General features: G+C 41.9%; 1 long non-coding RNA gene across 1 annotated transcript; it reads left to right on the forward strand.

Annotated features, from left to right (window-relative positions):
* The first annotated feature begins 2,503 nt into the window (after window positions 1–2,503).
* Window positions 2,504–7,125, forward strand: LOC125397927 (uncharacterized). The gene is made up of 3 exons (XR_007231229.2): window positions 2,504–2,699; window positions 6,089–6,219; window positions 6,988–7,125. It is a non-coding gene; the product is annotated as an uncharacterized LOC125397927 (long non-coding RNA).
* The last annotated feature ends 6,402 nt before the right edge of the window (window positions 7,126–13,527 follow it).

Here is a 13,527-nt window from a genome sequence, read left to right on the forward strand (position 1 = left end):
GAGGGATTTGCATCTCTTAGTGAGCTAGGAACCACAGGAGGGCAGGGAGAAGACAAGGGACATGGTCTAACCTGTCCTTTTGTCTGTTGCCCTGGGAACATGTCTGTGGGTAGTTGTTCACGTTGAAGCAGGTAGATTTTCTCAGCCATCTGTATACTGTTTAGTGCCAGACAGGCACCAACAGAGGCAGGGAGAGGTGGGCAGGCTCTTGATCCATCTCCGAGATAACAGCCCCAGGTTCTCCTCCTGGAGTGGATCTGGCGAGGGCTGGAACATGAGAAAATAAAAGGAGTCAAGAATGCCAGGGCTTTTGTCCCGGCGAGAAGAAAACACAGGCCACTCGAGCCTCCAATGAGAACTCTAATTCAATCTGGAGACTTAAAGTAAATAATTTAGCAGTACCTATTGTTTGCAAGCATATATGTCCTCCCAAAAATTGCATGTATCTTTCTGTTACAAAGCAGGACTATGTAACAGAACTGTTAGCTGAAAAATAATACAATAAAGTAATGTAATAAAAAGTTCTTGAATTTCTCTATTCGCCTTAGATGCTCTTTTGAGAGTTGCAAAATATCTATAGTAGGGAATTGTGTTTAAAAAAAAAAGTTACTAAACCGTGTATAGCATATCCTGCCTACAAGCACAATGCTTGGAAGGTACAGGCAGGAGGATTGCCACAAGTCTGAGCCAGCATTACTTACTGTGTGAGTTCTAGGCCAACACAGATTAATGAAATAGGACAGAGGGCAGTGTCTTTCAGATTGTATAAGGAAAGACACGGAGGACCTGGGAAACTGGAGTGCACCATGGATTGACGCTTCTGACATCCATCAGGAGGATTTCCCGCCATTCTCACTGTCTGGAGAATTGAACTGAGTTTATCTGATGTGTTTTACAGTAAAACTATTTTTTTTTTTTGGTATGAAGATTCTAAGTTGTAACAACCAGCAAGCCTCTCCAATAGGGAGGACAGACCACTACAATAGGGAGGACAGACCACTACAATAGGGAGGACAGACCACTACAATAGGGAGGACAGACCACTACACGCGATGCACCAGCTTACCTTATTCTCTTGTTGTTTTGTTTGGGTTTGTTTTGAGATAGGATCTCACTCTGTGGCCCATATGGGCCTTGAACTCTTGGTGATCCTCCTGCTTCAGTCTGGGATTACAGACATGTCTCATCCTGTCTGACAAATTTTCTTTTCCTTTCAAGTCCTATTTCCCAGTCTCAAGTTACAAAGAACCTATAACGTACTAACTTTGTTGTTCTTTGTAGGTCAAAACTACAAAAATGAAAATGCTACTTTAACACTTTTCAGGCAAAGTCTGCTCTTTGGTCAACAGCAGGAGTCACGAGATAAATATACCGTAGCTTCATTATTTTTCCCTTCTCAACTCCTTTTGCCATTCTAGAAAATTCTGAAGTCCAGCAAGCTATGCTAGAATCGAAAGTTTTTAACAATTAGTATTTCCTCCACTGTGGGGCAGAGCAAACAGTGGCTGTGGGTTTATAGTCTCCCTTGCTCTCCAGGGATTTTAGGTATGTAGAGCCTTGGCCACCATTGCAAAGGAACAGCTCAGAGGTGGGGACGGCTGCGAGAAAGGTTCCTTTGTTTAATTTTTTTTCCTGTTATTGTATATGAAACTTTGAAAGTCTCTTGACTTTCCATTCCAGAGGCACACGCCAGCCAGGTGCCAAGTATGACAACTGCGTGAGGGATAGCGATGACCCGGCTTGTGGCGGGGTCAGAGTGAAGGAGGGTTCCCCGTGAGCTACAGAAGCCCTTCCTTGCTAGGCTGTGCCTCCACCTCTGCTACCTCTCTGAGAGTGTGTCTCGGAGGAAAGGCTCCAAGAGGGGCTTTCAAGGTCAATGCAAAAGATGATCGAGCAGAGTGCTGGGAGGCGGGGGACCCGGTGGAAATTGGGAACTGTGGTTGTACACTCTGTGTGGACTTGCTCTGTAACCTAGGGCGAGCGTCTTTCAATTCTCTCAGCTCCTATTTCTTCATCTGCTAAGCCAGGCCTGCCACAGACACTAGTATTATGTAAATACGTAGATACCATCACTCCTTGAAGAGAAAAAAAATAGCGCTTTGATTAGCCAATAGAGCTGTTCGACTGCTCAGAGCAGGGTGTGAATGCAGCTCCTAGGTCTCGGCCCACCTGCTGAGATCTAGGAAAGGCTCTTGCTTGGCTTTGAATACTTAACACTGCTGCTGTGCTGGTCCAGGGGCTGTGTGGGCTGGGGAAATCTGCTCTCATTTTCTTTTCTGTGAGCCACTGCTGTGATGGACTCACGGTCAGCTTGTCTGCTGATATTTCAAACAGCAGATCTTACCGTGAGCTTGTCAGATTCACTCTTCTCTATTCGTCCCTACCCTTCCTCCCTCCCTGGATAAACCCCAGCCCCTCAGCACACTGGTGATCTGCTTGGCTAATACACTGTGATGTAACAGATGCAACATATCCTTCCTGCCACATACAGGCACTCCTGAGCTTTCTGTAGACACAGTACTTCCAACTCCTACTGCAATGGGAAGAGATGGCTCAGTGGGTAAGAGAGCTTGCCACCAAACCTGTCAACCTGAAGCCCCATAACGGTGGAAGGAAAACCATCCTCTGACCTCCACAGTGGCACTCTCCCCCACGCCCATCACCATCACCATCTGACAGGCAAGCGCCTTCCTGTGTTGGTAAGGTATCCGATTGGTATTAAAATTGGGGACTTTTGTTTTGATCCCACTTCTGTCACTCATTAGCTGTGTCAGTCCTCGGAGCCTCCATTTCACAATCTATAAAATGATGATGACAGTTTGGGTCTCTCAGAACAGCAGAGAGACAAAGATGAAAGCAACACAGAACAATATATTATAATATTGCTGGGCACATCAATACACAGCAGCCCGCAGTTGCTGTAATTATAATTGGCTGCTCAGTCTCCAGCAAGGCCCAAAAGACCTGGCATAAAAAAAGTACGTCATGACAGGGAAGCAGGGCAGAGTCGGCGGTGCAGTTATGCAGAAGATTGGAGTGTTTAAACTCATCTTTGGTAATGCTCCTGTGGCTGACAAATCCTTAGGGTTTGCAAGATCATGTGCTAAAAGGCAGAGGGCTTTCACCACCTCCTTCCTAGTAATCGCAGTGACCTCTAGTGGTACCCATTTTCTCATAGGGGAGGAAAAAATGGTGCACCCCGTGAAAGGCCACTTCTAGCACTATCTTTCCCTCTTTCGCTTGGAAACCCAAAATCCAGAGACTGGTTAAGTGAAAATGAGTCTTATGCTGAACTGACTGATTTAGTAATTGAAATTTTATCACATCAGAGTTATTTTAGAAATCTCTGGACGCTTCACACCCTTGTTTCCAGTTGACTCTTCCACCCAGGATTCCAAAGCTGCAGGATCCATTCATTAGAATTTTCCCAGAACCTCCTAGACACAGCGCATGAGACAGGGATTGTACCAGGTGGGCAGAAGAGAATAAATAATGATGGGAAATTGGTGTTCCCTGCGAGTGCACAAGCCAGCAGCAGAACAAACAAAATACTGTGTATGTTTTAGAACGTACTAACGTAGACATTGACCCTATGAGAAACAACATCATTTGACCCTTCGTGAAGTGTGGGTGACTTTACTTTCTCAATGCTATAAGAAGACTTTGGAAACCTGAAGTATATCAGAATAAAATTGGCATGTTGACAGAGACACAAAGGAAGGCTCACCTGGTTTAAGATGTTTGGCCAATAAAGTAGAGAAGAATCACCAGGGGGCTGGAGAGATGGCTCTGGAGTGACTGGCTGCTCTTTCAGAGAATCTGGCTCGAATCCTCAATACCTGCATGGTGGCTTACAGAGGACGCTGGTCCCAAGAAATCTGACATTCTCCTGGAGACATTGCACACGTGTGCTGCAAAGACATACGTGCAGGCAAAACACTCATACACAGAAAATAATAAAATAATATTTGAGATTATATGAATAGAGACGGAAAGGGGACAGGTAGAATCATCATGCACAGAGACTTAAACCTGTTAGTTCAGGATTCTGGAGACTGAGACAGGAGGATTGCTACCAGTATGAAGGTAGCCTATACTACATACTTCAGAATTCCAGGTCAGTCTTAGTTATGTAGTGAGACCCTGTTTCAAATAATCAAGGAAGAAGAAATGTGAATATTAAAACATGAGAACCAAAAATTCAAAAATTACTTAGTCATTTTTTATTTGTTGTCTTTCTTATATATAATATTATATATAATACATTTTATATATAATATAATATAAATTATGTATTATATATAATATATATTTTTTCCTGAAAACTCTAATATGAAACAAAAACACTTCTTATATGAAAGTCAATATTAAATGTGTAAGTATAAATGATTTGTATGCTTTCATATGACTCTAATATAAAGAATTTTACAAGGAAGAGGAATGCTTGGCCAGTCCTCCTATTTGTGGTGCATTATTCATGCACACACAGTTGGTGTGTAAGGAGTAAACAGCCGCATAGAGAATGTTAGTGCTCTCACGTGGGGCCCAAAGTGTGCTCAGTTTTATTTGATAGTTATATGGAGCCAGGGAATATTTTTAGCTTCTTCTGGAAGCACATTTATCTCCTATCTTTTCGTTTGGACTTCACAACTATCTTTAGTGACATTAGCCTGACAGTCTAATGGCCACAAAGAACTCTTCAGATTTGGTGGTGATTTAAAAATTCAAACAGCCTAAATCAGTCTAAAAGCCTCAAAAGCTAATTCACAGAAATTCAAATTTTCCTCTTCTCACAACTCTGTAATTTGTAACCAGGTAGAAATGGAAATGAGATTCACCTCAAACACAAAGTCTTCTGAAAGAATTCCAGCCTCCACCCCCATCATTAGGAATTTTGCTTTCCTCTTTCAGACTTATGGTTAGAACCATTATGCCATTGTGGCCCAAGGATGTCCTGGGAGCTCAGAAATATCCAGTTATGAGCCTGTCAAATGTCTGCTTTTCAAAACTTACTGTCCAGTGTGTTCACTTTTGTTCTTTCTTTTCTTATGCTTCTTTATCCTGTTGAGGGCTCATTTTACTTCTTAGCTGGCCATCAGCCTAAGGCACCTCCCATTTCTGTCCTGCTTGTTTTCAGGCAGTGTTAAGGGATAAGCTGTTGCCTGAATTGACGATGTGTGCATCCTTGGGTTTCCCACTGTCAGGCTTAATCACCCCAATTTGTATTTCATTTTCAAAACTGTAGTGATACTATTACAGCCTTTTACAGGGAGCCATCTTAGGAAATACCAAGTAGTGACTTATGCACAGCTAATACATTTTGTTGTTGCTGTTCTTATTGCTATGTTCTTACACTGTTGAGGATCAAATTCAGAGCCTCACCATTTTATCCCAATTCTAGATTATAGTGGTTATATTGGCTAAGTTATCTGCTTAAAACATTTCTATGTAAAACAGCTACAAAGATATTCTTTTTTAAAGGATGTGTTTGTTTTTATTTTATGGGTAAGAGTACTTTGCCTGCATATAAGTATATGTACCACATGCCTACAGTACCTATAAAGGCCAGAAGAGGGCATCAGATCACCCTGGAACTAGAATTACAGACAGTTGTGAGATACTGTGTGGGTGCTGAGAGTGGAATCTGGCCTCTCTGCAAGAGCAGCCGGACTCCTAACCACTGAGCTATTTCTTCAGCCCCTAGAAACATGTCTTGAACTAAAAAGAAATTAGGTAACCTTTCAAGATGAATAATCAAAGCTGTAGTATATTAAAGCTCATCTTTCTATTCTAGGAAAGTAATTAAATTGGACATAGTCTTTACCAGAAAATGCTTAAAGCAGATTCGATGTGTAAATCTGCTCTGTAGGGTTGATAGTAGATTTAGCCCCAACAGCTTCAAAACTCTGAGGAGGAGACCGGGGGTGTCATTATGCCTTGGAAACTTGGCGTGTGTTTATGTCTTCTTTGATACATTTGGTGATATCCACATGCCATTGAGTTCTTCTTTCTTTTTAGTACTGGTGAACAGGTTCAAGGCCCTTTGTCCCTTGATAATTGTTTAACTCAGCAATTTGCTGCCACCTAGTGTCCCGGGAAAAGTGTCATCTACTCAATCAATGCAATGGAAGAAGGAAATGGGCTCAGCTACCCAGAGACCACAGAATACAAAACACTGGAACTCCAGGTGACATGATAATAATGCCCACTAATGCCATGGTATGTTCTCCAACTCTTGCTAATGTGTTCCTTTACAGTATGCGTGGGAACTGAGCTTTTAAAACCTAAGCTTTCAAATCCAACTGACCCACCCCATGCCTCTCTTAGCACCTCAGTTTCAGTGCTAGTACGTTAATGAGGGGAATTCTCCTAGCTCTAGCCTGATTGAATAGTTTAGCGCAAACACCCACCGAAGATATGAAAACATTTCAGAAGGGTTTACATGGAATTGGACCTGCCGTTTTCAGGGACACTTTGGGATAGCTGGGCTTCCTGCAGGCAACATTCCTCCCAATTTTCTTTGCATAATTAGACTTCCTCCATTCCATGTTCCTATTTATATGCAGCTACAGTTGGCCTATGGAAGTCTAGTTCTTCTAGATCTGACAGCAGCAAGCATGTCCCACTTACAGCTGTTCTGAAGACTAGCTTCTATTTTGGGCAATGAACACAGTGCTGTTATGTAAAGTCTGAAGTCTGATTGATAGGCACTGAGGTGGGCAGAGTTATCCAAATCTGAAAGCCAGGTGCTTGGAGGGGAGAGCTGTATTATCGTGAATGAGGTAGGAGGAGAGGTGTGTCTGGGATGGCTGGGTGATGGGTTAGCAGGACCAGGTCTCACTGTTGCTCTTACTAACTGAGCCAGCATCCTGGAGAACTTAGTTCTCCTTTGACCTCCTCAGAACACTTGAGTACTATTTTTTCGTAAGAAGTCCCTACCAGTCACTGTCTAGCCACAAGCAAAGTTATTTTTGTTTACTTCCCTAGATCTCAACTGCAAAGCTCGAAGGAATGACTTCATCAAATCAACCAAAAGCAAGTTAAGGGAATAAAAATGAGGAAAAGAAGAAGGAAGAAATGAAGAAAGGGAAGGGAAAAAGGAAGGAAGAAAGGAAGGAAGGAAGGAAAGGAGGGAGGGAGGGAGGGAGGAAGGAAGAAAGAAGGAAGAAAGAAAGATCAGTATCAATGTTCTCTCCACTCTAGAGTCTGTCTCCCTTCTCATCTCCACGTACCTCTATTGATTTTATCATAATCCTTACTCTCACTGACTCTCCAGCTCTGTCACACACACATTTATCCTCTTCCCTCCCTTTTCATTTCTTCAAGAAATCTACTACAAACTCGCTCTCCTGGTAGCAGAACCACATGTGATCTTGGTGAAGGCTCTGCTTCTGACATCCATCTGTCCTTGTTAGACTTACTGATGGCCTGTAAGTGTTCCTCACTTTTTCCGTACATAACTATGGACTTCAGACGTTGGACCCATGATCAGAACAAACAAGACGTGCACCTTCCCATTTGCAATTCTGAGCACTTCCCTTTAAACAGCCTCCTTTCTCAGTGAAGCCTCCAACTGAGGCTGTGCTGCTTGGCTACACAGAGGATGAGTGGATTGTGTACCTACTCTGATCTTGGTGATCTTACTTTGTGCTTAAGTGTCTTATGGCATTCTTAGTTCATCCTTGGTGAATAAAACTATAGATCAGAGTTGACAAAAAAAAATGCACGGATGATAAATCCTAGTATAAATTCTTGCACGTGTGGTTGGGAAGGCAGTCCTTAGTATCCCTGGGATTGTTTCCAGGTCCCCAAAAGAAAAGCACCACTGATGTTAAAGTTCCATATTTAATAACATGGTATTTTTTTATAGATGATGCACAGCTGCTCCTGCATGTTGGAAACCATTGTTAACTTACAATGCACAACACAATGTAAACATTATATATAGTTGATCTGTGTATCGTTGGGGGGTTAATAGTAATGGTGTTTATACTTTCCTCTTTCTAGCTCTGGTTGGTCACATTTATGAATGGCTACTGAGGACTGACCACATACCTACATCTGTATGTTTATCTTCGGCTATAGATAGACAGGCACATATTAACACACATGTGAGAGATGCCGAGGCCTGGGATGTAAATCTGTAATTTACTATAAAGGCAATGAAAGTGTTTGCTGTGAAGAAGCACCTCAAAATAAAAATTTCCTGCGAAGAAACAGAGCTGACAATTTCTAAAACCTGTAACAAACATTATGGTAATAAAGTGTCTGTTTCTTCTAGGTTTTAAAGCCGTTGCTGACACTAGATTACATGAAGCGGGCTTCAAACATTTGTAAACCCTTTAGTCAGGATAACCAAAGGCTTTTTTCCTCTCTTGTTTTCATCAATATAACCAGACACACTGTTCAGGTACTACAGTGACACTCTTGAAGTGCTCTTCTTGGTAGGACGTGAAGAATAACCCATTCTGTAAGAAAAGATGAAAAGTCAAATCCTTGAGCCTGGAAGAAGCACACATTCCAAGAATGTGAGCTAAGGGCTACAGCGGGGTGTGAGGAGAGTTGAATGTGGGCATTGTGCTTCTGTGCACTATCTGTGAGGATGGAACGGGAGAAGAAGACAAGCCACCGTCACATCTTCTGATAGCCACACAGAAAATTCACAGAAATGGTAACTTTGTAAAACCTTGAAAAGAATGCCGGTATTGTGTGTTATTTTAAACCACACAAGATTTCTCTTCATACCTCTGGCAGTCTGAAGTTGTAAACAAAACAGACTCAGAATAGCACAGATGCATATTTCTCAGTTTTGATCATGAAACTTGTTCATCTCAGAATTGTCAGCCATGAAAAGCAAATTAGGAAAATGAACTAAACCAGGTGGTTTTCCTGTTTCCTAACAGGTCTGTCTGGCTTTCTCAACCTTCCCTTACCTGCTTAACCAATGATAGCTCAAATACAGAAAAGCAAACTGGGCTTTTTGTTCAACTTTCCAATCTTATTGTATAAACTGAACTAGAAGTTACCTTGTGTCTTGTTTTACCCAAATAAGACATAAAGACTGATCTAAACCAAGTACTGAGAAAATAGGACTGAACCAGAATGATGGATTAGAAGCTGTGACTCAAAGCCCAACCACAGATGAACAACAGGAAATAGCCATGAGGCTTATCACGCTGCTTATGGAAAACACGGCATTGGGACTTACTTACCTTGACAATAGCTTACACTCTGGAATTTCCTTCTTCTGTGATACATTGTATAGTGCCCTTTAACCCATGGAGAAAGACAGAGGCTCTGCTGACAGACAGTCCTAAGAAGTGTGAATCCCCAGAGGCCACTTTACTAGCTACATTGCTTGTGATTCATGACTTTTCCTGATGAATTTGAACTTCTTGATCATAAAAGGGATTTAAAAATAAATGTCTGGCTGTCCCATGTTAGAAATTAGAGATAAGGTACAAAAAGCACCCAGAATACACATTTAACCATGACTGAGAATATTTTGGAGCTGGACTCCAGAGGACAGAAACAGGGTAAGATCCTAGTGAGGATACAAGTGGACAAAACCTGAGAGTTGGAATACACTAAAAATCCTGGTAGCAAAGCCTTCCCCTGAGATCCAGCAGGTACCATGGCCAGAGGCACCACATGTTGGGGATTGTGAAGGCATGAGACATCCAAAGTAGACATCCTGTCCCAGTCTGTCTCACCTAAGACACATTCCCCCAACACACTCTCACAATAGACTCTTTAAAAACAGTACTGGGGGGAAGCATAATTCTACAAAACCTGCTTAAAATCAGTCTTGTGTTCCGTGATGCAGTCTTGGAAAATCCAGCCTTTGTCACCTATTTGGCACAAGCTAAAGAGGCATATTTGGAGTATTATTTATTATTTTATCTAAATTTGGCCCTTGGAAGGAGAGATGGCGGCACCGATAAATAATCATCGGGAACATATAAGAAAGGGATCTGTGCTAATTTTCTCCTTTGCTATTGATCCTCGAGTGTTATATTTGAACGCAGAGCTGAAGTGAGGTTCCTCTCCATATGTTTTGGCATCTGCCAAGGCTGAGCCCATCTTCCCCTCAGCAGCAGTTCGAGCTGTGCTCCAGAACCTCATCCAAGTACATCACCATGTAGACTCACAGCTATTACACCAAAATGTTAAATTCACTAGACAATGTTTGCTGCTGTGTACGCAAATTGATTGACTTTTTCAATCTTTTAAGCATCTTCCATGGATGTCACAGTATAAATGAGATTTAATTTTTCAGCTTCCTTGTCCAAAGCTCCAAAATTGTAGAAAAGTTGTGTATTGTACTTCTAGGCACTGCTGATCATAGTGGAATACAGTAAGCCACTTTGGAGATCTGATCTCCAGGAATTCCTTTTGTCTTGCAGTCATGGAACACTAAATGAAAAAGGTGCTTTTTGAGCATTGCATTCACAGATGTTGTTGTTGATGTGGGATGTCCTTCTGTATATGTATTGCTCTTATCGGTTAATGAATAAAGATGCTTTGGCCTATGGCAGAACAGAGTATAGCCAGGCTGGAAGAGATACAGAGAGAGAGAGAGAGAGAGAGAGAGAGAGAGAGAGAGAGAGAGAAAGAAGGCAGGGTCAGGGAGATGTCATACAGTTGCTGAAGGAGAAAGATGCCCCAAAACCTTACCAGTAGGCCACAACCTCGTGGTTATAGACAGATTAATAGAAATGGGTTAATTTAAGATGTAAGAGCTAGCTAAGAATATGCACAAGCCATTGGTGGATGAATAAGATAAATACAAAATACTGCACACGGCAGGGCTCCATTTAGATGAGTCCAGACTTAGACAAAAGTAACCTATGGTTACTGACGTCATCATGAGAACTTGGCTGGGATGAAGCAGAGCCGTGTTTCTGTGGTGTTAGAAACACTCCAGAGTCGGTCTCTGAGTGGAGAACACCCAGATGACAATTATCCCCAACTTTTCTACTAGACCTCACTTTGAACTGTAGGCTAGACATAAGCCAACCCCCAAGACTACAAAATCAGCCAGGTACTGGCAGGTGGCAGTCACTGAATAAAGGAAACAGAATTAAGTGGATTTTAGAATGGTGTGGCTCCCAGTCTGAAGGTGAACACAGAATGGGCCCTGCAGAGCAGTAAGACTCTGAAGTCAAATGTGTTGGGTTCTTTGCTGAACACACAGCAACTTGGATGTCAGAAAGGAGTCAGCCTAGGCAATCATGAATTGAATACCAGCCCACATCTTCTGTCTGTTATCTCTTACACCATGTATACTCCCCAGGATGAGCTCTGTCAGTTCAGCTAAGACTGAAAGAATTGATTTGTGTTCCAGCTGCCTCCAACTGCAGGCCAGACATGGTACATGCAGTTCAGGTCCAACCAAGTCATGCACCCAGTAATGTGGCAAAATTAACATTTTAAACAACATTATTACAGAATACAGCATTTGGCACCATTTGCTCAAACCATCACCAAAAATTATTCAGTAAGAAAAAAGCCCCCAGACTGCCAGATCAGGCACCTGATAGACATTGACCCTATGATGGATGATCTAGACACTGGAATTAGTAAGCAAGGAACTTTAATGAGGCTGTTAATAACAACCATGCTGTAGACTGTAAAGCAAAGTAACCATGATCTAAAAGAGAAAGAAATACAGTGGACACATAAAATCTGGGGGAGAGGAAGGAACTAAATAAAAATTTTATAATTGAAGAAATATATACCTGGAATTTAAAATGGATGTAACAATATGTGGAACATTAGAGACTAGGGAACGGGTGACTTTCAAGGCAGAGAAAGTAGCAATTTTCTAAACTGGAGAAGATAAAGGGTGGACGACAAATGGTGAGCAGAGCCCCAGGGATCACTGAGGAGGCATCCAAAGGGCCGGGACAGCACACATGAAGAGAAAATAATACCCGCACAAAAGTATTCTCAGGGAATAAGAGCTGAAAAACCTTCATATTTGGTGTAGATTTAACAGTCGCAGGCAATTCTAAGACTGAGCGTATGAGTGCTCACGCTTAAGGTCTCACAAAGTATTGGTTTTTCTCTTTGATTGAAAATTTTCACAATAAAACATTGAAAACTGACAAGAAAGTTTATGAGAATGAACACTTGACATCTGTGTATTTCATCATGCATTAGTAATGTTTCAGTTTTTAAAGTTACTAACTCACGAGTGCTGCTACATTGTCAGCTGAGGCTGCTTGTTCGTTTTTGGTCACCCAGACCCCAAATAATCACACTAAAACTATATTAATTGCAACACTGCTGAGCCAATGACTCTAGCATAGTTTTAGTTAGTTCTTAAATTACCCCATTTTTATTAATCTGTGTATCACCATTTGGTTGTGGACTACCGGTACGGTTCCATCCAGCCTCTCCGGCATCTGTCTTCAGCGGCGGCTACATGGCTTTCTTTGACTCCACCTACTTTCTCTCTATATATCTCTTCCATCCTGGCTATATTCCGTCAAGCCATTGGCCAAAAGCAGCTTTTATATTAACAAATAGTATTTACAGCATCCGGAGGAAAATCCCACATCAGTACATAGTCAAGCTATGAGCATTAACAGGAAGGTATACTGTTCAATACTGTTATGAGTGTTTGACATAAGTTAAGTGTAGTCTAAGAAAGGGTGTGGATGATTGGTACACTGATGTTGAGTCTATTCCAGAGTCAGTGGTCCGCTCCTCAGTCCTCTCAATATGTAAAAGCTATCTTCTGGATAAATCTGTGCATCTAATAAATGTCAAAAGGAGAAGAAATAAAAGATGGCTGATGAGTCAGTACCTTTCCAACCTCCCTTCTCATCCTCTGTTGATGGTCTGGGCTTTATCTCAAGATTGCATTCAAAGGCTCCATAAGAAAGCCCGCGCCCATATCCACACATAGGCAATGAGGAGTGTTATTTATAAGGGTTTCATCTCTCTCACAGTGTGTTAGCAAACCCCTGTATGCTTGATAAAAATCAGTTATTTTCCTTGCAATGTGAATAGGCAAGAAAAGATGGTGGGCAGGAGATGGCTCAGCAGGTCACGGAGGTTTCCATAAAGCATGCCCGCCTGGGTTTGACTCCTTGTGACTCTATGGTGGGAGGGGAGAACTGACTCCCTCAAGCTGTTGCTTGGTATGCTGTGGCTTGTACTAGAACAAGCACACACCACACACGTACATACACACGCACACACGCACATCCCACAAATAAAATCAATCTTTTAATTTAAAAAGAAAGAAAAGATCCATTGTTCAAGACTCTCCGTTTCTGTTATCTGTTGTTATTCCCAGACTCTCTGGAATAGGTTAACGGTTCTGCAGTTCTGGGAAAGCTATGGTACACAGTGAAGCACATTCCCCTGTGCTAATCTTACTGGCCAAAGTCAAGGGCAGACTTCCAGTGGGGCCTCATCTGAACTCAATAGCTTTGAACATTTTCAAATAAGCATGACAGACTCTTAACAACTGTTCTTTTTTTCTTTCTTTTTTTTTTTTTAAGGGAACTGACA

Source organism: Myodes glareolus, chromosome 14, assembly GCF_982192425.1.
Source record: "Myodes glareolus chromosome 14, mMyoGla1.1, whole genome shotgun sequence".
NCBI classification, from domain to species: domain Eukaryota; kingdom Metazoa; phylum Chordata; class Mammalia; order Rodentia; family Cricetidae; genus Myodes; species Myodes glareolus.